The sequence below is a fragment of the Balearica regulorum genome, chromosome 2, assembly GCF_011004875.1.
Source record: "Balearica regulorum gibbericeps isolate bBalReg1 chromosome 2, bBalReg1.pri, whole genome shotgun sequence".
NCBI classification, from domain to species: domain Eukaryota; kingdom Metazoa; phylum Chordata; class Aves; order Gruiformes; family Gruidae; genus Balearica; species Balearica regulorum.
Window position 1 is genome coordinate 69,120,208 of NC_046185.1, and position 27,326 is coordinate 69,147,533.

Genomic DNA, 27,326 nt, shown 5'->3' on the forward strand with positions numbered 1-27,326 from the left:
GTCTTGGTATCGGGTAATGTTCATATTGTCACCGAAATCCGGGAATAAACCTCGTAACACCAATGTAGTGTTAAAAGGCAGGCATTCTTTATTGCAGCGCTGGATGCACGGGGGATAGCTCCACCCAACGTGCATGCCAGGTGATCACCAACATGCAGGTTATATAGAATCAAAATATACATATTCATCATCTTTCTCAGAAAAGGCAGTCCTATGATAATCATTTCTTAGAATTCATTTCCATATTATCCTCCCTGTCACGCATGCTCAGTGATTTGAGTTGGTGGTCCTCAAGGGTCTCTGGTGGTCGTCAGTAGTATTGCACCCATGTCCGCTGGATGACCCCCTTCATGCAGGCATGCGCAGTATCCTTGATGTAGGTGCACCTGTCCATAGCAACTTACTTCATAAGATTAATATCTCCAACCCTATTGTTCAGTTTGGTAGGGACTGTACGTGGAACATAGCAGCATTGTATCTTGCCACGGTCACCTTGCCACTTGCCACGGTTAGTAAGCTTCATTACCTGTTACCTTGGTTATAAACTAATTACCTCAACCTGATTCTATAGTTTCTATTTCACGGCCCCAATCCTATGGTTACAATATGGGGAATCAAATCTCATGAACAGGATGTTCGATAGCTGTCCTGTGGCAAAAGGAGTCTCCATTGCAAGGGTTTTTGCAGCAGCATCCTTAGGTGGATTGAGAGTTCCTCAAACTATTGGTTTTGCTCAACTGCCTATGGTTCTACTTGACTCCTCCTATCTTAACTACCTACAAAACATCTGTGAAATATCTTAACTACATGGAAAGGACTGTTCTAGATGCCATTCCTGCAGCAACAGTTTCTATTGAATATTTAATTGCTTAAGTCTTATCTATGCACAATTCAGTCACTTCTGCAGCAGGAATCACAGAGAGCAGCCTTTGGGACACTCCACCCACATTGATAATCAACACATTTAAATATACAAATCAGATGTGACACAGCAGAGACTGCCTTGAGGAATTTCTAAAACTGACCAAAAATTTCCACCTGGGTTTCTCTAACAGTCGAATACTTAACTGCAAATGTTCTGCCTGCCACCAAGTTTCAAGTTGATCCCCGGTCTGAACCCAATCTATTACCTCATCTGTACAGGTTACCGATATCTCACCTATACAGGTGACTGAATTAATGATTCAAGTGAATTGAGTTGGCATACAGATGCAGCCTTGATACCCAGCTACACCCAAATTATAACTAAAGAATGAACCTGATTTTCCTACTTTCATCTCACTTATAATTTAAGTCCTGTAGCTGTTGACACACTAAGATTGGTTTTGTTTGGGCCAGACCATTTAAGAATATGTTTGTCTCCTGAGTCCTTACCTAAGTTTCATGAAATCTGCCTCTGTAAAGACAAAAAATACTTGAGCAGTGGCCAAGCTCAGAGAAAGGAGAAAGTTGCTTTACCCAAAATAGTGTGGCAATAATTTGACATAGGTAGTGCCTTCAAAAAGTATCAGCATATTCCTAGCAAGAAGCATGGTTATGGAGCAGAGCCGAGGCACGCTTCAGAAAGCACACAGGAATGACCTGTGAAGCTGAAAACACGCCTATTTAAGCAGCCTGGGAAAGTGTTAGGAAGATCCATAAAGAGAAGGGGAAAAGACTATCACAAGCTATTTCTTGTACTGAGATCAAAAGAGAAGATAGGGAAAGCGAAGTATTTGAGCTAATGATCCTCGCTGTTGTATGGAAGACATGTTTGGGGTTCATTTGCAAAAACAAAGTATGGTGGAGATGCTTCTGCTGTTTCTAAATGGAATAATTTTACTGTATTGTATTTCCAGTAACACTTTTGATTGTGAGAGATAAGTGTTTAGCAAGCTCTGATTAGCCTTACCTTCTAATGCCTAAATTAAGTAGGATTGGATCTGAGTTTACAGTCTATGGTGGTTAGTGGTTTTAGTGTGAAGAATCACACCTGCAGGACTGAATTGCATGCTTTGGATTTCGGAGACTGAGTTCTGTTCTTAATTCAGCAACTGACCAAACTCTGTGATTTTTAGAAAAATTAGGTAACTCCTAAGCATAATTTTATTAATCATCATAAGAATTTTCCATCATAAGTACTTCCAGCAGGTGTATTTCATAAGCTGTTTACTGCTTTGTAAAACATTTGCATCAAGAGATGACAAGGACTATACAATTTCAAGTTAGTATTTTTGTATGCCCTGAGCTATACTGCATCATTTCTGAAGTACCTCTGTATGGCTCAAAAATATGTTTGTATAGATGAAACGGAAACAAACTTCAGTGGTTTAGATTATCTGTAAAAATGAAGATGTGGTAGAGAGGTATTTTTTATTATGAAATTGAAGGAGATTTGTGTTTAATGTAAATTTAATTAGTTTTCCTATAATTTCCTATGTATGGTATAACCACCCCGTGTCAAGAAAATCTGGTGACAGAAAGCAACTAAGAAACACTGCCTCAGTTCTTTATTTTCACTTATCAGAGTGTAACTGAAGAAAAAATATCCAAAAAGCTTCAAAAGGAAAGAGAGATGAAACTATCACCTGCTTTCTGGTGCAATTGCATTTCCAAAATTACTCTCCAGCCATCGAAGTTTAAAGATTGTAATTCTAAACCTAGAATATATAATGATTTGACATATATTGCAGGAAAGTATGACTTCCCTATACCAGTTGCACAAATTTTACTCTATGTTTTTTGCTATTAGTACAGGTAACTAGGATCCACTTTTTATATAAGTTTCCATATATTACCATAATAGCAGCTTTATGCCCCATAGTTACTTGCTTTGTTTTTCATTCCTTTTTTTATAACAGCATGCCTAAAGCCCATCAATATTCAAGTTAGCACTTTAAAATGAAACTATAAATTTCAATTTGGAGAAAATAAGCCCTTATTCAGGCTCATAAGTTTTAAATAACACATTACCATTGGCTACATTAAGTTTGCATTTCTAATGTTATTTTATGCATTTGACAATAGATGTTCCACTCTGCTCAGGAATGGAGAGCAAATGCATGTGAAATGTAAGTCTGCTTAAAATGTAGGAATTTATTATAGCTGTCAGTCAGCAGTGACATGAGAGTTAAATTATTTCTGAAGATATTTGAGTTGATTTTTGCACTTTCCATTGTCTTTATCCTCTGAAGTTTGAGAATAAATAACTCTTTTAAAAGGTTTTCTTCCTAGTTTGGTTAGTGCTTCCTAAAGTCAAATAAAATGGAACTGAAAATAGAATACTAGATGCACAAATCTCTTAAGGAAATAGGTAGGTAGCATTTTGAAAAAAAAAAAAAAGTTTATTTATTTCTATAAATCCCAGAAGAACTATATTGGTTTACTTATATTTTTTTGTTGTTTAATGTAGTTCCTTTAGGAAAAATGGTTTCATTTTCCTTTTGAATGCTTTCCATTTAAGTGAAAGGTATTTCCCAGTGGTCAAGTGGTGCCTTTTGCAACGGTCTGAATATTAACTGCGATACAAATTAATATAAAATTTCTTCTGCTGCAGGACTAATAACAAGGAAATTGTGTGAAAGCACTACTTTTCCTGGCAAGAGTGATTCCTATTCTTCTTTACAGCTTTTCTTGTTTATCATGTGGATGGGCTATTAGAATTGATCTGAAGGAAAACAATTCCTTTCAACTTGACTCATTTTTAATGATCATCTGGTGTTACTGCCTGCATTTCTTAAGCCTGTTTTCTTCTACAGAAATTAGAATGAAAAACAATTAGCTTCCTTATGAAATATTACATCTGTGGGCCAGTGCAATCATCCTACCTTGATTCATTTTGGTTGTTAACTTAAGAGCTTTTGCATGTTTAAAGAGTAGCAAACGTCAAGAATGAAATCACTTTGCGCAGTCTCCTAGAACTGAGAAACTATCTGTATAGCTCCCATGTACTATGCATGTCAAAACAAAAGAGTGGTTTTTTGCTAATCGATTAGTTAAAACAGTTTATTCTTGGCTCAGGTGTCAAGACATAACTAAAAAGTTAGTAAGGAGGTGTAGTGACAGATTTTGGACTCTTGCATTTATGTAAATGTGATCATGCTAAGAAGAAATTTCCACAGCACTGGCACTATTTGCACGTTATTGCTATGTGATGACAGGAAATTCCTATGGTTACTTGGACTGCTGAGATGTTTTCACATGCAAAGGTCAAAATTCAGTCATGGCATAAATAGATGACACTTCACAATGTAAATTTAGTTTGAATATAACCGAATAAAGAAAATGAGTGTATTTTCTTCATTCAAGTGAATAATTCTCACACAGTGATTTAAGCTGAATACACAAATTTGTCATGCATTTCTCTATTATAGGCATAACTCTGTTTCAAAAAAGGATATTATGACCAGAAAGCATATGGTAGTAGTTCTCAAGTAGCTGGAAATGCCTTGCTTACAATTCTAATAGAGAAATTAATCAAAAAACTCTGTAACAGGTTAAAAAATCCTGACTTACACCTTTGCTGAACAACTAGATCTCCTCAAAACTCACATTTGATTTTCAGATACCTTTCTGAATTACAGAAATCTGGATAGGAATTGTCTTTAGGGTAGAGAAGCAGATGTGAGGGAGGGGGGGAAAGGTTAAGCTTTTGGACTCAGGCAATGAATGTGTTGATAGGGAACTGGATTCATGTACATGCTAGAGCTGAGACATACTACTGAATTAACATGCACTTACACTGCATTAATATACAAACTGCTACAGCCTACCTTTAACACCTGTATGCATTTTCATAGATATCACAATCATAATTCTGATCTTTTTATGCACGCTAAGATATCAACAAAATACATTTATTTGTGGCTAATGAACTGACAGGAGTTCGACATACAGATCTGAATACTAGTTACATTGAATATCTGCAGAGGAAGAATATTGTTTCATGAATTTTAAGAAATTAATCTGCAAGAGTATAGAAATATGGGTCACTGAGAAGTGAAGCTATTCATTTATTCTCTTCTGGTGTTATTCCAAAAGAATGGGTAAGAGCACTTCAAGTCTTTCTGTGTTAGGGAGCACAGCTGGGACACTAAATAAATGAGTTCTCAAACTGGACTTAGATGAGGTCGGTGTCCACATTATGCCAAGGAAACTCAGGCTCTGTGTTTATGTGGCTACAGTAATTCAGAGTTCCCATGTAAGACATATGGTCGACATGGTGGAATATTTGCTGTGGCAGCAGGAGGTTTGTCTTGCAGCCTCTGGCTTGGTGGAGAAGAAAGTAGAATTTAATTTCCCAGTCAGACCTTGCATTCTTAGCACAGCCTCTTCTGAAGCCCTTTCCTTGATATTCCACTGTCCTTACACACCTCTCCATCTGGGTTTCTGGGCAAGGGCCCTGGCAGAAAATGGGACTGACTCTTCAACAGCGTGAACAACACTCACTCTGGACTCTGTGAAACTTCAACGTGACTACAAGGTGGTACACAGGTGTCTACAGACTCAGGCTGCATCAAGGTCTTCAGAGGAGCTATTCCCGTCATACTGTGGATGTTATTACAAAAGGGACTGATTATCCATTTGTGGAAAAATAAGGAAGGTCACAAGGATTAGGGTGTCTAAAAGAGAAAAGTCTAATAGTGGATACCATTCAGATGCAGAAGCAATCGTGTAAGCTGTGCAGTCTGAACAATATCCATGGCCAGTGCCTAGAGTGTCTGGGTTTTCATGGTTAGACTATCACTCTCTCCCCAAGCCGAAATATTTAAAATGCAGAAGTTAAACTGCAGAGTGTGGGTGAAATTTGGAATGAGGAGCAACAGTTTTAAACTAACAGGCACAAGGTAATGTGCTGTATGACCCAAATATCTACATATGGGAAATGTAGATGTTTTGACAGACTCTGATGAAACTAAGGAAAAGCTTACCAGTTGAAAGCTTCATATTCAGCCTGCCCTATTTGAATCATTCCACCAACCTCTCAGCCAAGCCATTTAATAGAAAATGACATTATCCAGATATTGTATTGCAAACTCATCATGTCTGCAAAACCCTGCCTGGTTGTAAATCAAAACCTTTTTCAGGCAGTGGAAACAAGGATAACTGGCTTCAAGTGATGGAAAAATAGTGTACACAGGAATCTGATAACGCCAGTAGTAGAGGTCACAGCCATTAGGATAATTTCAACTGATTTGAATAAGCAAAGCCACTGCTCCAAGTAAAATCCAATAATAGATGTTGCAAAGCAAGCCATCGCACATGAATACTCGAGTCTTTGATATTTACTGGAAATAAATCAGGCCAGGAAAGCAAACTGGAAACAATTGTGTGAGATGACTATTCTAGAGAGTGTATACCAAAGTCTGTGCAGGTATCATCTCCTTTCTCTCCAGGTCTTGCAATGTTCAGTAATACTGCCTGTTGTAATACTAACAGTACTATCACTTAGTAGTCCCACAGTAGCCATGTTTGCTCCAGAATTTTCTGTTGTCATGGTTTTCCAGGGCTATCAGTAGTTATAAAAGATACGTAGCATTTGGAGAACAGGGGTATGCTGCTGTAGCAGTGGTTCAGCTCCTGAAAGAGTTCCTGCAGAAAGAGGAGCTCCTGTTCATCTGAGTCTTATCTTTGCACATAGGTGTTTTAGTACTGCATATCATAAACAGAGTTGTCACCAGTAGATATGACAAATTTTAGACACATTTGACTGTGACTGTCAGTTGCTCCACACACTCCAAAATAAGGTCAAGGAAAGCGGTATTGGTCAAGAAGAAGAAAAAATCTTCTTACCATTAAGCTAACCAGAAACAGGCATGCAAGCCATGTCTTACTCTCAAAGCCCATTTGCTTTTATTTTTTTAAAGAATTGCAGAAAACTTGTGGAAAAGGCACCAACAGATCATGAAAATTCTCACTGGAGTTCCTAAACATGAAGTGACATAGGTCAAGAGCTAGAGGGAATTACACAAAACCTGCAAAAGTGTAAATGCTATATCACTTTTTCCTTCCTCTTGCTTAAACTATTTTTGATATAATCATCTTAAAATGTGAAATATTATGGCATTTTCTTTTATAAATCCAATCTAGAATGTCAATATGAAGACAATACCTGGAAATTTGATGAGTTTGCTGCATGTTCGAGAGCTGATACGATATGGATCAGATATATCTGATGACCCTATGTGTCCTGTCTGGAAATCCTATGCCACAGTGCATGTGGTTTTAAAATAGGCTTATACACTAAGTTTCAAAACACAGTTCTCTGCAATCAATATAACAGCACTGGCATGTCTACTAGATGTTTCTAAGCACCTTTTCCTGTAATTGGCTTGTCATTGAAGCAACATAGATGTGTAGATACATCTTTATTCTCCTCCAATCCATTATTAAATACTGTAGCTATCACATTAAATTAAATGACATTAAATAATGTCAAAGGTACCTGACAATAATGGCTATGGGGAAGGAGGCACTAACACTTTGTTGATATTTCTTCCTCACAAGCTTTCCTTAACAACCTGCTTCCCCAAATTATGAAGCCTGAACAATCTCTGCATTTAGATAGTCATGCAAGTGTGACACTCATCTTTGCCTTCCTCCACCTGTGCTATATTCACTCGTCCATGTCCTCAAGGAACATTTGCCATTTATGTTGTTGTTCAGAAGCTTGGTTGAGCTCTGAAAGTGATACTGCTCTGCAGTATTGAAAATTGCTAATCATCAAAAAATTGTCAAAACAAAGATGAAAAATAATGAATTTGTACTTTCCTTGTAACAGCATGTTATTAACCTCTAATAAAAGTATGACTGGAAAAAAATAAGGAGAAAATCTCAGACATTTGAAAAAATGTAGGCAAGTTCTTCCTAGTAGTTCTGCCATACATCAGAATAATTGGAATTTCTATTTTCTGAATGTTATATAAACCTTTTAAAAGTGGTTTGGTTGGATGGTGGTTTGGGGTTTTTTTTTTTTCACTTTTAGGTACTGCAGATGAAAAAGCTGATACACTCAGCAGTCAAACTGAAATATATATTAGGTGCAGTGAAAAGTGATGCACTATAGATAGTTCTTGATTTTTCCATTCTAGCACCAAGATGAAGTACAGCTGATTCAGTGGAAACTACAGAGTGGTTCCTGAGAGATCAGAACAACTAGATTGATATGACAGAGGTTAATGAAAAGGATATGATCCATGACTGTAGATAAGGCAAGACTTTTAAAGGTATTTAGACACCTTATCTGCTTTCAAGTGACACCTGAATATCTTATGGTGGAATACTACTCTATTGGATACAGATACTTTAGCCCTAGTATTTCTGACCTTTAGTCAGTATCACAAAAACATAGATTTTCCATGAGAATTCAAACTTTATTTTACTTTCTCACTGGCTGTTTTCAAATTAAGCTGACAGAGGTTCTTCTGAACTGAAGGAACAAAGTTGTGAATTCTTCATCAAACGCGCACGTTCCAACACTGTAGGGGAATAGAAAGCAAGTCTATCTCCTAGGACAACTTTCAGAATTAAAGATTTGATCCATGACTCTATTTACAGACTAATAAAGTTCTAGACAAGCATATGAGTCAGGGAAGGTCACGGCTCAGTAAATAATTATGTATCTAATAGTGAAATTATGCATCTTAGGCTAAAACCATAAAGGGTGTGGGAGTTACACTGCTGAGTATTGCAGCATCTGATTTTTAAGAGATTCATAGAATCATAGAATGGTTTGGGTTGGAAGGGACCTTAAAGATCATCTAGTTCCAACCCCCCTGCTGCAGGCAGGGACACCCTCCACTAGACCACATTGCCCAAAGCCCCATCCAACCTGGTCTTAAACACTTCCAGGGAGGGGACATCCACAACCTCTCTGGGCAACCTGTTCCAGTGCCTCACCACTCTCACAGTAAAGAATTCCTTTCTAACATCTAATCTAAATCGACCCTCCTTCAGCTTAAACCCATTACCCCTTGTCCTGTCACTACACTCCCTGATAACAAGTCCCTCACCAGCTTTCCTGTAGGCCCCTTCAGGTACTGGTAAGCCACAATTAGATCTCCCCGGAGCCTTCTCTTCTCCAGGATGAACAACCCCAACTCTCTCAGCCTGTCCTCATAGGAGAGGTGCTCCAGCCCTCTAATCAGTTTTGTGGCCTCCTCTGGACTCGCTCCAACAGCTCCATGTCTCTCCTGTACTGGGGCCCCCAGAGCTGGATGCAGTACTCCAGGTGGGGTCTCACCAGAGCAGAGTAGAGGGGCAGGATCACCTCCCTCGACCTGCTGGTCACACCTCTTTTGAGGCAGCCCAGGACACGGTTGGCTTTCTGGACTGCAAGCGCACACTGCCGGCTCATGTTGAGCTTCTCATCAATCAACACCCCCAAGTCCTTCTCCTCAGGGCTGCTTTCCATCCATTCCTCGCTCAGCCTATAGTCGTGCTTGGGATTGTGCCGACCGACGTGCAGGACCTTGCACTTGGCCTTGTTGAACTTCATGCGGTTCACACGGGCCCACCTCTCCAGCCTGTCAAGGTCCCTCTGGATGGCATCCCTTCCCTCCAGCGTGTCAACCACACCACACAGCTTGGTGTCGTCGGCAAATTTGCTGAGGGTGCACTCGATCCCACTGTCCATGTCGCCGACAAGATGTTGAACAGTGCCGGTCCAGTACCGACCCCTGAGGAACGCCACTTGTCACTGTTCTCCACTTGGACCATTGAGCCATTGATCACAATTCTTTGAGTGCGACCATCCAGCCAATTCCTTATCCACTGAGTGGTCCATCCATCGAATCCATGTCTCTCCAATTAGAGACAAGGATGTTGTGTGGGACAGTGTCAAATGCCTTGCACAAGTCCAGGTAGATGATGTCAGTTGCCCTTCCCTTATCCACCGATGCTGTAACCCCATCATAGAAGGCCATCAAATTTGTCAGGCATGATTTGCCCTTAGTGAAGCCTTGTTGGCTGTCACCAATCACCTCCTTATTTTCCATGTGCCTGAGCATAGTCTCCAGGAGGATCTGCTCCATGATCTTGCCAGGCACGGAGGTGAGACTGACCAGCCTGTAGTTCCCTGGGTCTTCCTTTTTACCCTTCTTAAAAATGGGGGTTATGTTCCCCTTTTCCAGTCAGTGGGAACTTCGCTGGACTGCCAGGACTTCTCAAATATGATGGCAAGTGGCCTGGCCACTTCATCCACCAGTTCCCTCAGGACCTGTGGATGCAACTCCTCAGGTCCCATGGACTTGTGCACCTTCAGGTTCCTTAGATATTCTCGAACCTGATCTTCTCCTACAGTGGGCGGTTCTGCATCCTCCCAATCCCTTCCGGGGCGGGGCTGGAAGGATCTGATAGCATGATGATTATAGTACTCACCGGAGTTTAAGAAAGAACTTGGATCGGCTTTCTCCCCAGCCTGAGGACTACAAAGACCTTTCCTATGAACTTACCAGAACCACCACACTGCAAGGTAAGATTCCCATGGCCTCCTGTTGAAGCTGTTATAGTGTTGAAGTTGTTATACTGTGGAGTAGATTAATATTTGTTGCATGGAGGGAGAATGTGTGCCTATGTGCTGTTTGGGGATTATAACACAGATTGCCAAAACCAGTTCTGGGTGTATGTTCATGAAGTTTTTGATATTTTGATGTCAAATTTTGATATTTTGAAGGAAACCAACTGGAGATTCCAGATCTTGTTCTAACTAGTAGAAGGAGATGACTGAGAATAGGCAGATGGAAGGCAACTTGAGCTAGAGTGACCATAAAATGAATAAACTCATGATCCTGAGGAAGAGGATGGAGGGTAGCAGGAGGGAGAGAGAGATAGCATAATGGAAAACAGCATAATAAGAAAAAGCGGACTTCAAGAAGGCAGGCTTCTGTAAGTTCAAAAGTTCAGAGAGTGTTTTCAGGGAATTTCTTATGGGAAACAAGTGTAAGGAAAAAAGAAATATTTAAGATGACTTTTTTTTTTAATTGATACTAACAGCACAAATACAAACTATTCCAGTGTGGAGAAAAAATAGAAATATGATGAAGAGATTAAGCTGACTAAATTATGAATACTTTATTGACCTCAAAGATAGCAAGGCAGTATGCAGGAAATAGAAATGTCAGTTTACTAAAGATGAATACAAAAGATAACAGACGTATGTAAAATTCGAAACATAAAGAATGAGAAAAAATAGTAAGTTACATTAAAGATTGTGAAGGATGTATAGGTATACCAATAATAATAGAAAGAACACCTAAAATGTCAGGGAAGGCTATTACTAAATGATATATAAACCTTAGCTGCTTCAATCTCCCTTAAAAAAATAATCCGAAATGAAAGAGTGGCAATTCATGAAGCACAGCTAATAAAAAACAAAGAGTAAAATATCAACCTAGGACATGAATAGAGAATACTTGAGGAAGTCAGATACTTTATACCATGTGGATTGTGTACCTCACCCTAAATTACTGAAAGGTCCAACTATAACAATACAAGAGCTGTTAGCAATCATCTCTGAGAACATGGGAATGGTGCTGAAGACTGGAACAGTGCAGATGGACTGCCCATCTCTAAAATGAGATAGACATTCTAAAAGGAGGAACAAGAGAATTATAGATCAAACAGTTTAATTTCAGTGCTCAGAAAACTACTGAACCAAATGATTCAACAAACTGTTTGTAACCTGGAAGGTAATGGAATACTGAGTAGCAGCCAGCATGGATTTGTCAAGAGCGAGTAATTTCCTTCTATTACAGAGCAATAGGCCCTTGTGGACAAACCAGAAGCAGCAGACATATTTTTGACATTAGAAATCTTTTAACATTTTGCGCATTGCATTTTCCTAAGCCTATTATAAAGACACATTTTAGAAAAAAATGGTACAGTGGCAGTAAAAAAGGGTATCAAAGATTATGGTTAACTGATCAAATCAACATATCATCTGTTGCTGTCCTCCTCAAGATTCTTTTGTGACATAGATGATGGAATGCTTATTGAGTAGGAAGCAACGCAACCACCAAAGCTTCAAAGAACAAGAAGACAATGTAAAATTGTCTGAAACACTAGAAAAACTGTCTGTAAAAATAATAGATTCATATTTATGCAGCAAGGTAGGTAGTTATCCATTGTAAAACCAATATGGGAGACAACTGGTCATATAAAAATTTTGCAGAAAGAAATTTGGTGTCACAGTAGATAGCAAGAAAATAATAGTCTGTGTTCAGAACTGCAGTGTTGTATCATTGCTAAACAAGAAAAAGGAACAGGAGGATAATACATAAGACACATGAAGTCATCTTTCTGCTCTATTACTTCTAAGCCCTCAAAGGACCAGTTGGAGAACACATGCAGGAGAGAAACATGGAATTTAGAGGTTTAAAAAGCATTATCCATGGGGGAAGACTGAAGCTACCAGTCTTCATCAGGCTGCAAAAGAAAGTGTATACAAATCATTAACCTTCCAATAAATAGAAGGTTACTTCAGTGAGAAACAGAATAATCTCTTTTCCTTGTCCCAGATGAGGACCATAAGAAGTAATAAGTACAAATGAAAGCATACTTACATTTGAATTAGAATAATGGTGATTTAGGTGGTTTCTTTAAAAAATATCTTCTGTGGCTATAGTTTTCAGCTGCAAGCATTTTTAAGGACAAGCTAGACAAGTGACATATTTGCAATGACATATTTGATCTCAGCTACAGTAGGGAAATGATCCCATGAGGTCACTTCCTGACATACTCTTTCCTACAAAGAAGGATGTTGCCAGGGAAAGCGAAGGTGTAATATATGCCACTGCTAATCTGTGCTTTGCCTATTCTTTGAATAAATGGAAGACATGGTCCAGCAGGACTTTGCTTATACTGCAGCAAAAGAAGATATTTTTTTTTTAAATAAATACCTATGGAGTAATATTACATTTATAATATAAAGGAAAACAACAAGCAGCAGTATTAATTTGGCTTTATTATGTTTTCTATTTCCACTTTGCCATGCCTCACTACCTTATTAGCAATGTAAAGATATGAATACAGAAGTGCTCATTTTATCATGACAACATTCAGTTTTGAAACTAATCTAAAATAAAACCCGGGGTAAGCACAGAAAACTCAATTATGAAACAAAAGGCATCCAGTATGAAATTAAGGTAGTACATTCCATGTTTTATGTTCTGGCATTGTAGACTGTTACAGGGGTTTTTTGCTGATAAACCTCAAAAAGCTCACATAGCCAAGAGCAGCTCTAATGGACTGAATCTAAAATTACTCACTTTCATCTGCTGAAACAAATTGGTTTAATATACAGTTGTTTGTTGTCAAATACATTATAAACACTTGTGCCAAACAAAATTATAGGCTTTGTTTGTTGTTTGCGTAGTATATTTTTGGAAGGTGGGGGAATGGGAGAAGGAGGAAAGACAGTGGGTGGAGTTTTCCCTGCACTTGCCAACATCAGACTAGATAGCATTAAGAAGATGTAACACACACAATATGCATGCAACGTGTCTGAGTTACACAGGCGTAAAGCTTTTTCCTTCCATTTTTTAATGTTTGACCATGTGTAACTAAAAAGTTCTAACCTGTTGGGCATTGCAAGATAGTATGCAAATAGGCCAGCTATTGACAAAGGACTACAGTAATTCACTTTTTTGTTAATCAGGGTGTGATTATCATTCAACTCTTTTGAACTCCATCCAGCTTGCTATTCTGTCTCAACTTCAAGCAGGTGTTTTGTTGTTGCCAGGCCATGAACACAGCCCTGTGCCTGAGTCTTTCAAGTGTGCTAGCAGTGCAGATGAATTTTGCCTGCAAACTTTCCTCAGGCAATGAACTGACTAGTGCAACATGCTCACAGCAATGTTAATCTAGCTCAGGGACATGCACTGCACATGAAAGACTATTTTTACCCTAATTTTTAATTGATATATTTTGCCCACTGCAAGTTTCCTCTCTCTCTCTCTTTCTCTTTCTCCCTCTCTTTCTCCCTCTGTCTTTATCTACTTTTTCTTTTTTTTTTTTTTTTTTTTTTTTTGAGGCAGCAAATGGATTGGAGTGAAATGAAACTACAGTAGCTGGCGGACACAAAGCAGAAACAAGGGTGAAGTTAAATAAAATATGAGAGGATGGATGCTCAGCAAAGAATTCACCTTTGATTTTAAAGATTAGATAAATTGGAAAAGTAATAATCAGTAAATTGAAAAGTGGGGACCATTATGCATTAGCATTGTGACTAGCATAACAAATCTCTTTTATTTATATGTACTTTCAGGATGGTACAATATTTTATATTATACAATAGCTTAGAATGTCTTCTGGAAAGGGGTCACAATGATACATTTTAGCTCTGCAATCCTAGAAAGAAATATTTGTAAAGTAATATAATTCAATGTTATTCAACGCAAACTGTTTTGAATATCAGAATCTTTCATACTTGTTCAGAACATGCCTCTCAAATGTAACTTGCTGTAACTGATGAACATTTGATTAATCTATTTCTATACCATGTATTGGCCTTAGCTTTTATGCACTGATTATTAAGTCTGGTTGTTAATGTTTAATTGAAAATTTATATGTATATATATTATTATTTTACCATTGTGGATCTAAGACATGGCGTAGAATAAAAATACAACCAGATGTACGCTGACTACATAATGCCCCCTCCCCCCCCCCCCCCCCCCCCCAATTTTTAATATACTGTATTCCAAACTCTTATAAAACAAAAGTCTGAAAGGCTAGTTTGACAAAAGGGTTAGGAAAAATCAGGGACATAGTTGCAGAGCTGTTTATTGTACTGTTCATGAGTTGGGGATTTTTCATCTCTCCTTAACATCTGAATGGGAAATATTTAATGGGGAAAATACACCTTGGATTGTCTGCTCTTTGCCATTCACTCTTGGCTAGTCACAACTGGGTTCTTGGCCTTTCCCTTGCATAGTAAAATACAGAGCTCCCTCTCCTCTTCTGCTTCCTTGAAAAGGAAATTTCGCCCATAAGTTATTGTTTATCCCATTTTGTGGCTGTCTTTTCTCTCCTGGTTCCAGGCAGGAAAATCATTGACCCTCCCTGGCCTTGCTGTGTGAAGAACATCAATTCCACGCTGAGCAGATGCACGTGCAGAAGGACGCCCAGCTCTGTCTGCAGGGAGCAAGGTAGGAAGCTGAAAATCTAAAGCAGAGGGATGACCACTTTTGATGTGTGTTATTTGTAAAGGGGGAAAAAATCAAACTACTTTATAAGGAGAATGAACAAGGGAAAAGGAAGATTTGTGATATAGAAGATTTGTGATACAGGAAAGAAAACCAGTAGAACTGAAGTGATAGCACTGCCAGCAAGGCAGACTCTTCCAAAGAGGAATTATTAAGCATCAACAGGGAAAAAATACCCATCTATTTTGTAAGCGCAAGAAATACCACCTTCAGAACTTCCAGACAGTGTTCCAAACAGGTGTGAAATGTTTGGGGAAGGGCTATTTGCTGGTTGGCTTTTTTGGTGTCTCCAAAGCCATATCACTAAAGTGGTCATTAAATTCTTTGCTATTCCATGTAAGCATCAGCATGACAAACATATTCCAACATATTCTCTGCTTATTGCTTATATATTTTAAGATATAATTCTTCCATTTTTGAGACAAATGTAATGTTTATAACCTTCTCATGGGAAATTACAGAATGGTATGGTTAATTTCAGTTTAATTTGGGACCTTATTTATAAAAATCAAAGTGAGAAGCAGAAAGGAAAAAAAAATTATGCAGACTCTTACAATGGTATTACTTTGGATGGTATTTTAAAATATCTTGCACAATTAACTAACTCATAGTATTGACTTTCATATCATATAAATTAATATAGAATGGTATCTGTGCTATTGAGTTACAGTATAGCCACAGAGGTGACTATCATTTAGTCAGTGAATTAAGAAAATTCACTCAATGTCCATCAGTGTTCATATAAATAATTTGTTCTCAACTGAAATAATTTTAAAAGCTATTTTCATTTTAAGAAAGTCAGCCCATTTCATTAATTGTTTTTCAAGTATAGTATAATTTTAGACAAAGTGAACTATTCTTAGGTGCAACAATCATCACAGAAATATACTAACATTTGCACGACTGACTTTCCTAATCAGTGAACCAAACTGTTGTTTGGTTATAAGGGCAGATGGACTTGGACTTTAGTTTTACAGTAATGGAATCTGGGTGACGGCACTGGTTGAAGGCACCCCTGTCCCCTTTTTCTATTCCCTTGTGTCATGCTGATATTGCAGGTATTGGTGCAGAATGGATCAAAACCCAAGGTGTTCAAAACAACCACCCTTTTTATACATTTTATTTCCGCTTGCTTTGTGCTGCTTTTTACATAGATAGTTCACTAATCCACTGCACAGTGCAATCTCATCCCAAATGCGGGAACATACAAATAAGCTTCCTCATCCCATTCAAGTGCTGCGGCCTTGGGTTTATGTTGGAGCTGTGCCATAACCTGCCGTTTTGTGATACAGCTAATCTGATCTGACAGCTAACTGCCACAGACAGAGAGATCTTCCCTCTTCCCTGCCTTTCCTCCCGGCCCTGGCCATGTGCGCCCACCTTCTCTCCTGCCCTGGCAGTGGTGCTCGTCTGACTCCCCAGAGGGATGGCTCAGTGGACAGAAAACTAGTCTTTTTTTTTTTTTTTTTTTTGGCATCCTGTCTGCCCCCCAGACTGGCTCTGTGGAGGGCTCCCACCAGGAGCAGGCACAGGGCAGGAACAGGGGACAGGGGATGCAAGGGGCAGCCCGTGGTCGGCAGCACATCCTGGGATCCCTCCTCTGTACCTACACCCTCCTGTGAAGCAGGGCAGCAGCTCAGCGGTACCATTGCTGACCTCCATGTAGCTGCTTTATTGTGTTCATTATTTGTACAGTTATTTAAAATTAAAAAAAAAAGCCACCCATAAAATATGCTTAAGAAGAACACAGTTATGATCTGTCAACAGCAGAGCAGTCCCAACATAGATTACAGGCTATGGTAAGGTATAAACAGGCTATTTTATTGGGTATAATCTTAGATATTACAAGCACAAGTGTTCATTATTGGCTTCAAGCCTCTCAAAGAAAATGGGTGATTTCAAATGTTCTAGACTGTCACAAAATATATTCCAAATAATTATAAAAATCATTTAGGCCTGTTAGGAACTTTTCACAGGAGCGAAATGCCTTATCTCCAGTGAGTATGGTGTCCTATGGACACCTAGGTTCATCAACCTTAGCATGGATTCGCTTATTGTGAGTTTTCACCCCATGGGGTTTTCTGGGGAAGGCTGAGGTCGAATAAACCAGCCCACAACATGGAATTATTTCTCATGATGTGCTCTTGGCCAAACTTTTTTCTGCTTCTCTTTTATGAAAAAGCAAAATGTTAAGCAAATAGTCCCAGGCGAAAGACTGTAAAAAGTGTCTTGAGTAGAAATGCATCACTAAAACCTACTCTTTCAGCCGTTACATAGGGATCTGCTTTGGCCTGCTTTGCCTTGTGCTTTGCAGACTTCTGTGCCCGCAGAGGTTTCTTGGCCAACACTGAGAACTCCTAAACAAAAGCTCACTATAGGTTTATTTATGGCCACCTAAAGATTTCTTTGGAGTACTCAGACACAATCCCAGTTTGAGGAGTACGCTACTTTTTCTTTATTCAGAAACAAGTTTTTATGCAACTGGAATAAGAATTGCTATAAACTAAGGTCTAAGCCACATTTTGGCAGATTATTGTTGTAGCCATTAGTGTTGGAACTTATATAGGTTTTTTTCATACTTTCTCTGTGATACTAGTAAGTTGCCCACAGTGATCTGAGTCACAGTCCAATTGGTTTAAATCCTAAGTCAGGAAAGCAAGGGTTTTCAGTCTTTTGCAGGGAAAAGAAAAGGATTTGCAAGCTGAGGTGACCTGCTAGTGATCTTCATCCAACAGGTCCAGGAGATGAATGAAGCAGAGTTGTTACTAATACCTAAACACACACTGAATATATATATAACTATTCGTGTAAACAAAGAATGACTGAGAAATGCAATTAGCTAAATGGATGTTAGTAATGTTAGCTGGAAAGGCTTTCATCATAATAAATTTCACAAATTTAATTGTATAAGTCTCACTGTTTTCACTTCTATAACCAGGATCATTAGGAAGCACTGGAGAATAACAATAATACTAATAACAAAAACAACAATAATATCATAAAAATATATCTCATTGTCATAAATGGATTTCTGAAATAGGTATTGGAAAATTCTGAAGGTTATTTTCATTATCATGTGTTGCTACAATACTAAACCACATTTTCTGGTGTTCTATATTCAAGGTAAAAAAAAAAGGATAAGGTAAAGATAAGAATAAGGATAAGGGTAAAGGTAAGGATAAGGAACAGGGAAAACAAACAGGGAAAACCAGCAGAGAAAACAAACAGGGAAAGAAAAGAGGAAAAAGACCCTATGCCCCAAAAGAGTTGGAAATCAGTACCAAATTAAAGAATACCTGGTTCAGTATACAACTAGATGTACATTTTCATCAGTGCAAGGCCCTCAGAATTATAGACAGTACTGCTAATCATGAAGAGGTCTCTATATAATACTTTAGAAGCTGGATTAAAGTTTATCTATGTTTATTATCTCTGATTTTTTTTAATGTTAAATTCTATTCTTAAGGACATTATAGTATTTTTCCCCACATACACACATACATAAATATGAATTTATATACATATTTATTACTTTCTACATATATGCAGCACGCAAATTATTCACTATCAAGTTTAATACAACATAGCCATATGAGAACAACCATATTCTTCAGAACACATTTTGTATGACTTGTTCACATTTTGTACATCTGGGCTAAGCAGAGAGGGCAGGAACTGGAAATCTTTTTGCATTTGTGCCTTAAAGTATTTATTAATTGTTGAATTCACCTACACAACAATATTACTAAACCACATTTACTTAGCATCGATTTAGAAATACCATCACATTAGTGTTCAGCTGTGGTTAGTAAGCGTTCCTATTTTTCTAAACAAAAGCTGCGGTGCAAGATGGGAAAACAAATATTAACATATCTAAACTGAACATGGCGTGTAGACTCCCTGGTGAGCAGTGCTTCTACAGCCAAGGATTATTCACACCATATACAATTAAGTTTTCCTTTAAGACTGATTCTTTTATACTGCAGATAAAAATGAGAAACTGCACAAAGTCTTCTAAAGAAATATTCACGTATCTTTAATAAAGAAAAGAATGCAGTTCATCTCTTGCGGGCCAGCCAAACTTAGGGAGTTTTATTTTATCTAGGAATGTCTAAGAGCAGAATTTGGTATACAGTTTGACCTCTCTGATTGTATTTCGAGGTTGTTATTGTACTTTGCTGTCGGCTCTTTAATTAATCTTGCCGGGTCTGTAATATCATTGGGGCAGAAATAATTGCTTAAATATAAAAGGACCTGTTAAGACAGCCACATGGGAAACAGTGAAGTGGTGAAAGAGTGCACTTCTAAGATTTCCTTATTGACTGTTTAGTAAATAAATCGTATGTTTTAATTGCTCTGTCAGAAGGATCCTTCAATGAGGGAAAGGTGACTGGAGCTGAATATGGGAACACCACGGGACAGCTGTTTGGTCTGGCAAAGGGCTCTGTGCGCTTGTACTATATATCCAGAGCGACCTTTCAGATTCCATGTACATAGTAACAATTAAAAGTACACAATGACTTGACAATGTTCACTGTGACAGACTGCAGGTTGGCTGCTTCCCATAACAGCCTCCCAGGCAGAGAGGAACAAAGAGCCCGGGCCCATCTGTACGTTGCTCTGAATGCCTCATGTTCCAGAGAGCGCGCTTTGTTTTTCCAAACGCCCCAGGAAGCTCTTCAACAAACAAAACTCAGAGGTCCAGAGGAGCCCAGTCAGGACATTAATATGATAATGAATTCCGGATTACCCTGACAGACGTGACAAAGAAATAGATCCTTTTGATAAGAAGTTATCAGGTTGATTAGGCGGAATTTGTCTGACTCCACGACTGTTGTGGGTATTTCAACAAAGTCAACAAACCCATGCATGACATCGCTTCTGTTACCCTCTCTCCCTCTCCTTGTCGCTTTTCGACATGTCTGACCCATGCCGCTGATTGAAGGCTTCTTCAGTCGCAGTGAAAATGCTGCTACCTGTCCGGGAAGTTATTGTAAGCTGTAAATGTAGCAGCACCTCCGCCACCGCATGAAACAAAGGAAAATGGCTGCTTGCTGCAGGCAGCTCAGAAGAAAACTTTGCTTTTCAGCTAATGTTCCTGGGCTGAATTAGCTCAGTAGACTTTGTAAGATTAATTTCTAGTCATCCCACCCAACAAGGTAAAATAGTTTCCTTTCTGGCCCATCAGAATCTGATTCTGATTAAAATTGTACTTACTGTTGATTACCGCCAATGGGAGATTAGGTGAAACCTTTTCAGGTAAAATATTGCTGCTTGATTCATACAGTTCAAGCAAGTTGCATGATATTTCCATAATTTTCAGAAGTGGTGTATGATGCAGCTCCGTTTGACTTCAGCAGAGGTTGTCATAGCTTTTGTCTTACTATTGATTTCTGTGGTAATTACTATGTCTTCTTGGCTGGATGCTCCAAAAGGCTCTAAGATAAACTTCTGTTATTCCACAGAAGCTCAAAAGCAAAAGGATATCAACTGGCTACAGATACAGTAGATGGCTAAGGTCACACAAAGTACCAAAAATCGGGTGGCACCAGCCATCTGTAGTTAACAGCTATTATATAAACATAAAGGAATGTGCCCTGTGTTCTGAGTGATGGAAAAAAATTGGTCATTAGCCACTCGGGAAAGCCTGATTCCCCCCACAGCTTTCCAGCTGCGATCCAAGTGTGTTTAAATAAAAACTTAGCACACTTAACAAGAAGTTTGATAGAGTGTTAACAATCCTCAACTTCACGTTGAGCTGTTAACCAACAAAGTAGTCATTAAATGCTGGTAATGACTGCGTTTCTTGGGATTATTGCTTAATTATAAACTTGATAGAGTGGGTCCTGCCTTCTGACTTGGGGGACATTTTCCATTGCAGAGTTTTAACTACAAACTTTTCTTAATATGCCACCTCAGTTATAAACCCTTGAATATAAAACTACAGCAAGAAAACTGCCTTTAAAACCAGTTATGTGTACAGTTCATGATTATGTTCAAACCATAACTGATCTTGGATTCACCTCAGACAGTGGACTAGCAAAGCAGAACTGCTGGTAACAAATGATTTCTCAGGGAATATGTGTTTCTTGTCGAATAAAATAAGCATTTCTAAAAAGGAATTCTGCATTCTGATTGACTGGAAGGAGTCTAGAGCATAGGTAGCACTTCATTTCAAAAAAACACCATGAAAGCGATGTAAAACTGCAATAAATGTTTTATCTCTTATTCTTTCAGAAGCGACTAAATGCTGTTTATAATGTACAAGAAATTATTTCAGCAGCAATGACCTTGAAAGTTCCCTAGGTATTGCTGGCTGCTGGGCCTTAACATTTAATAATTATTTCTCAAAATCTGTAGACACCATGGCCTTATGTATACAAACAGTTATAGAAATGTATTGAGGAAAGTTTTCTTCTCTGCGCTGATATCCAAGCATCTAAACATATACTATCCAAATTGACAAGGAAAGATAGAGCATGCAAAGTGTCATAGAGCCACATACTTCAAACCCCAGCACATGAGGTGGTCGTGCACAGACACAAGGGGTCTAGGGAGAAAGACAGTCCTATCTTTCTTTGTTGGTTTCCTGTGTAATTCAAGTCATCATATACCACTAAAGTATATAAGATCTGTTATAAAAATCATGAAGTAGCTGGATTTTGAATGTGTGAGTATACTGAATTTATACGTATTCTCCATAAAAAAGGCTTAAAATATTTAACATTAATTTAAAATTCTTAAAACTCCTTGGCACTTTAAGGCCACTTAGTATTTTCAAGCAGGGAGACAATCGGTGAAAAAAAAAGATTTCAACCTTTAAAATGAATCTTGTTCTCTAATTCACAGAATACTGACTCTTCTAATGCTAAGTAGCTAAGCAAACTAATACATCTTTCGTCTTCTTCAGACTGTTCTTTTAGGTATTAAACAACGAGGAAATCAAACAAGATTCCTTCTTTAGAAGCTATTAGATCAAACATTCTTTGAAAAGAATAACATATAGAATATATTTATTTGTACAAAATTTTAACTGAAAGTTGCACTGATAGATAGATATATAGTTTCATAACTAATTTGTCTGAAAAATGACATTTATGTAATTTTAGAAATGTTTAGAAGATGGTTAAAATATTCAAGTTATTGTATTAATTAACTCATCAGTGACAATTGTAAGGAAGAGTAGAATCTTTTACCAGGACAAATTATATAGCTGGAAAAGATGGGGAAGAGCTGGAGCATGCAAGTATTTTTAGTTTTTACATTTTATTTCCAATTATTTCCAGTAAATGAAAGGAGGAGCTGTTTGTTGGAAAGGCAAGAGACACAAATATCTTTGCATGTATAAATCCTCTTCTTTCTTCATTCAAAAACTCAGGCTTGTGTCCACAGTGGCTTTTGGCTCAGTTCATCAGAAAGCCTGCAGCAATTCCCTGAGCCCTCGTTTATAGACATCACTTTGGCAATGGAACAATGCAGCAGATTCTCATTCTAGGGATTACAATACTATATATAAAGAAAACATAAAAAGATTTACATATATTCCATGTAATTTCCCCCATTATATTTTAAGCATGGAGCAGACTTTTGATTCTTTTAATTGGTAGATGTGTCACAAAATATTTTAAAAAAAAAAATCATAATTTGTATCATAACATTTTATTTTCAAAGATAATAGGCGTCTCATACATCACATCAGATAGATGTCCCATAAACTGCAGTCTGGGAAAAATGGATAAAGGGAAGCTATTCTTTTGGGGCTAAATTGCTTATCTTACTGTATGATTGGGGTAGCATGTACAATTTCCCAACTCCAGTCCCTAGGTTGGGGATTGCACACTGTAAGTGGGCTATGGCCTAGAGGGGGAGTGCGGTTCTTGTTGCCTGGCATTCCGACCTCATGAACAAGAGGGAACAGTGGGGATGAAACCTTACCTTTGCCACTTGTGGACCAGGCGTGAGTGAGGAAATACTGTCCACCATTCACAGGTTTGCAACATCGCATGTTCCTACACTTTTGCAGGTGTTTCAAGACAGCAGAGGGGGAGCTGTGTCTTTGAGAAACGTCTCTAACATCATAGCTTCACATTCATGAAGATCTATGCTTCACCAGACAAACGTGCTGCTCTGGGTGAGAAGTAAGCACACGATCACAGAGCACATCATTGTTTACAATGGGCAGTACCTGATCCAACATAGATCCTGCCAGGAAAAAAACTATGTGGGACACATTCAAACCGGCACATTTGAACCCAGACTGAATTAATTCCAGATCAGCCCTAATTCGTATCATGCAGCTGCCTTAGAACACTGATTTTGGGAGCCTAAAGTCCTGTTTGCTTTATTGTTGGATAATACTGTACCAATCAACACCTCCATTTCTGGGGATCCACTGTCTGCTAGCTTCTTCTTCCCAGAGGCATGATTAAACTTAAAAACACCTCAGCTGAAAAAGAAAATTCCCACCAAACAGCTTGATTTAAGACCTTGACTTTAAATGGAAAATCTTCCATTTACTTAACAAACTGATGGATCAGGCTCCTAATGGAAAAGATGGGAGGAGCTGGAAAGGAAAGAAGCCTAAAGACTTGTTACTGTCACCAGCAATGTGTGAGAAAAAAATGTCAGAGTGCAGCCGAATGACAAAAGAGGAGACGCTGGCTGCTGTATGCTCTGGGATGCCAAAAAGGCATTAATTTAAATTAAGTTCAATCACACGGCACATAAATAACTCTCTGAGAAGATCTGAGCCCCTTTGCAAAGCTTTCTGTTGACACAAGCGCTGTACATAAAGCACGAGTCTCTTGCGCTTCCTCACATTCCTCACATCAGTGACGAATGATGTACCCTTTCATAGACCCGTAAGGCTCAAGAGCACACTGGAGGAGGCTCTCAAGCAGCAGAGATCTGGAAGACTGCAGTGAAGTGTAAGTCTCTACCTGGAGCAGACCCGTAGGCTTCTCTCTGACGCTGTAGGACTAGACACTACACTCAAAATCAGGCGGGGCCTCAGAGCCTGGTCCCTTGCTGAGGACAGACTGGCTTCCCCCCTACTGCAGAGGACCCGCAGACCCGTGATGAGCGAAAGAGGGAGCAGCAGCAGCATCTAACTCACGTTACAGTTGCCAGTTGCCTGGCACATCAGCATAGGGGATGGCAGCTACCACCTAGGACTTACAGGAAAGCCACTGGAGCAGCAGCAAAAAGCCAAGAAATTCACCCTCACTGTCTGAATTGACACTAGACACCTGCATGTGGGAGTGTGAAGCTCTTTCTCCATTTTTTTCCATAGCTTCCCTACTGGGTCATCAAGACAGAATCTCTTCCCATCCTTGTGGTCAGAATTAGCTAAACTAGTTCTCCAGGCTACTGAGACAGTCGAAGGAGACAGGACCCTGAGAGGCTGATTGGTCCCACCTAACTGGATAAGCACACTGGGATGCAATTGGTTGGTGTTTTTATATATGTTGATGCCATTAAGTATGGCAAGACAGATTGACCACTTTGCACTACAAAACTGATTTTCAGGAGACAAAAGGGAGATGAGATGAATCGCCATTTACGTGAAGTCACAAAAGTTCTTTTTTATCTTAAAAGATTTCTTAGGAGAAAAAGTATTTTAAATGATGGACTTTCCTCTCAAACTTTTGACTCAGATTAGAAAAAGGGTCCTTATGAACCAAAAAGCCATCTATACATGCATTTTCTCAAAAATCAGTCACTATGGTAGAGTTTTTATTTATTTCTTTTGCTTTGTCATAGTACAAATAATTTATCATTCAAACAGATTAGTTTTGTCACCTTAAATTCACACTGCCAGAAGTCCTGGAGAAGTAATCAAAAAAATTGTGTTCTCATTTAAATATTATGTTCCACATTACATCCAGCAGCACATGCAATGCAAATTAAATAAACCCATTCAACAATAATAAAATAGGCAAAAGAAAAAAGTGTATCCTTTGTACACTGTACAACATTTTTATAAATTATATAATAATTCTATATTCCATTGTAAGAATTTCTCTTTATATGCTTTTTATCCTCAATAAAATATTACTAACACTGAATTTGGGTCCCTTTTAAGTAGAGGGATCTTTAATTTTTGTCTGTTTTCTAGCTTTGCCCAAATTCTTGCATTCCTTATTTCACTAGATTTCGAAGACAAACAATCCCAAATTTTAATCTTGCTCAATCTATCTGCTGGGAAAAAAAAAAAAAAAAAAAAAAAAAAAAAAAAAAAGAAAGAAACCTATATGTATTGCATGCCACTGATCTTTGCACTCTTAGCTTTATCATTTTACCACATTAACAGTAAATGCCATTTTTTCCTGGGATACCCAAATGAATAGATTAAGGAGCATAAAAAGGAGAGGAATAGCATTGTTTGTTACCTGTGCGTTCAGATCTTTGTGAAAGCAACTCCCAAAGTTGCTACTTCTCTCTGCACCATAATGATATTGTACAGTGCCTTTTGGCTCTAGCACAATGTGTTATGCATCAGTGTTTAAGAGCATATTGTGCACCATTATTGCCCTCTCTCTAGAGGACTACAAACTGCATTAGTTTGAATTACCAAATCAAAACTTTATGTGCAGCAGTTCCCCCACAAGGGCTTTAGCATTTTTATGTCATAATCCCTCTATTATCCCCCTCCTCACATGCTTTATAACCATTAAGTTATTGAAAAATTCTCAACAGATGTCATCTTAAGATGAATGTTGCTGTGCCGACTGGTATCAAGGCTGGAATCTGGATATTGCTCAACTTTACTAAAAATGTCAGGGAGAGAATAGTCAGCTGTAAAAATACAAGATATGCCAGCAATGGTTGTTTTCATGTCAACTGCAACATGACTTGTAGTGTTCGCAATTTTAGCTTCTAGAAGATGCAGTTTTCATTTGATGGGTTGGCAGTAATGGCTTGAGATATGTAGCAAGAAAAAGGAAAATAATTCAAGGGCTTTTTCCCCTCTCCTTTCATGATAAAAGCAGATTTGTGCTTTAATCTGATTTAAGCTTCAAGTCTTACCTTTTAGCATATATGGTTCATATTGAGAATTTTGTTGAAATACAGAAACTTTTTTGCATAGGTGTAAGAAATATAACAGGTTATTGGTGATTATGTTTTCTCTTTGCATCCAAAGTACTGAAATAACAAACATGATTGCTACCATGGTAATAATAACAATTTACTGATATCTTTCCTCTCATTCCATCAGGACATTTGTAATTTTAAACAACATAAAGACATAAAAATATACATTGTGACATAATTTAGAACCACCTTAAATTTGAAGCAAACAACGCAAAAGACATTTATCTTCCAAAGAGGTGACAGTATGGTATTTAAATAATAGGAGATACACACAGCACAGATACCTGTCAAAATGAGATTCAAGAACAGAGCCAGGGCCCACATTAGTAAGAGCTTTAAAAATAGTGGCATTTTATAGTAAATCAGCTGTTTAAGAAGCAGTTACTGTACAAAAGAGAGGAATAGCATAATATACTTCCAATTCATAGCAGTTGAGTTCTTATATTCTTACATTCAGAGGTGATGTGACAAACCTGATGAGAGATTTTTAAAGAGGAAATTACAATAATAAAGCCTCATGATGAAGCTGTAGAGCTGGTAGGGAATATATAAGCAATATATAGTCTGTGAGGACTGAAGTTGAAATAAATCTATTGGTATTGCATCTGAGCCGTGAGGAGTTTTAGTCAAGAACGAGGCTTGAGATTCTTAATGTGGCTCTCCCCTCATTTTTGATCTTTTACAGAGAGAGAAATCAAATTATGAAAAAGCTTCCTATTTTCAGAGACCTCTAGAGCTCACCCTAAATGCCCTAAACTGGCTAATGGAAGGTTTTTCCGTAGTGTCTATGGCAAAGACTGTTACTATTTCTCCAATTCACAGTGGTATCTGTTATTTTAGCTGTCTAGACCTCTATAATTAAAAGGAAGATTAGTTTCTGGACAGCTTTCCAGCCATTCACTTTCTATTTTGCATCCTAAAGGCTCCTCCCTCCTGTGGTTTAGCTCATAGCTTCCACTGGTGCGAAGATACAAAGAGGAGATGGGATGCACCAAAGAAAACTCCTTTAGCTGATAATAGCTGTCATAGAGAAGAGGCTAATCAAGCCAA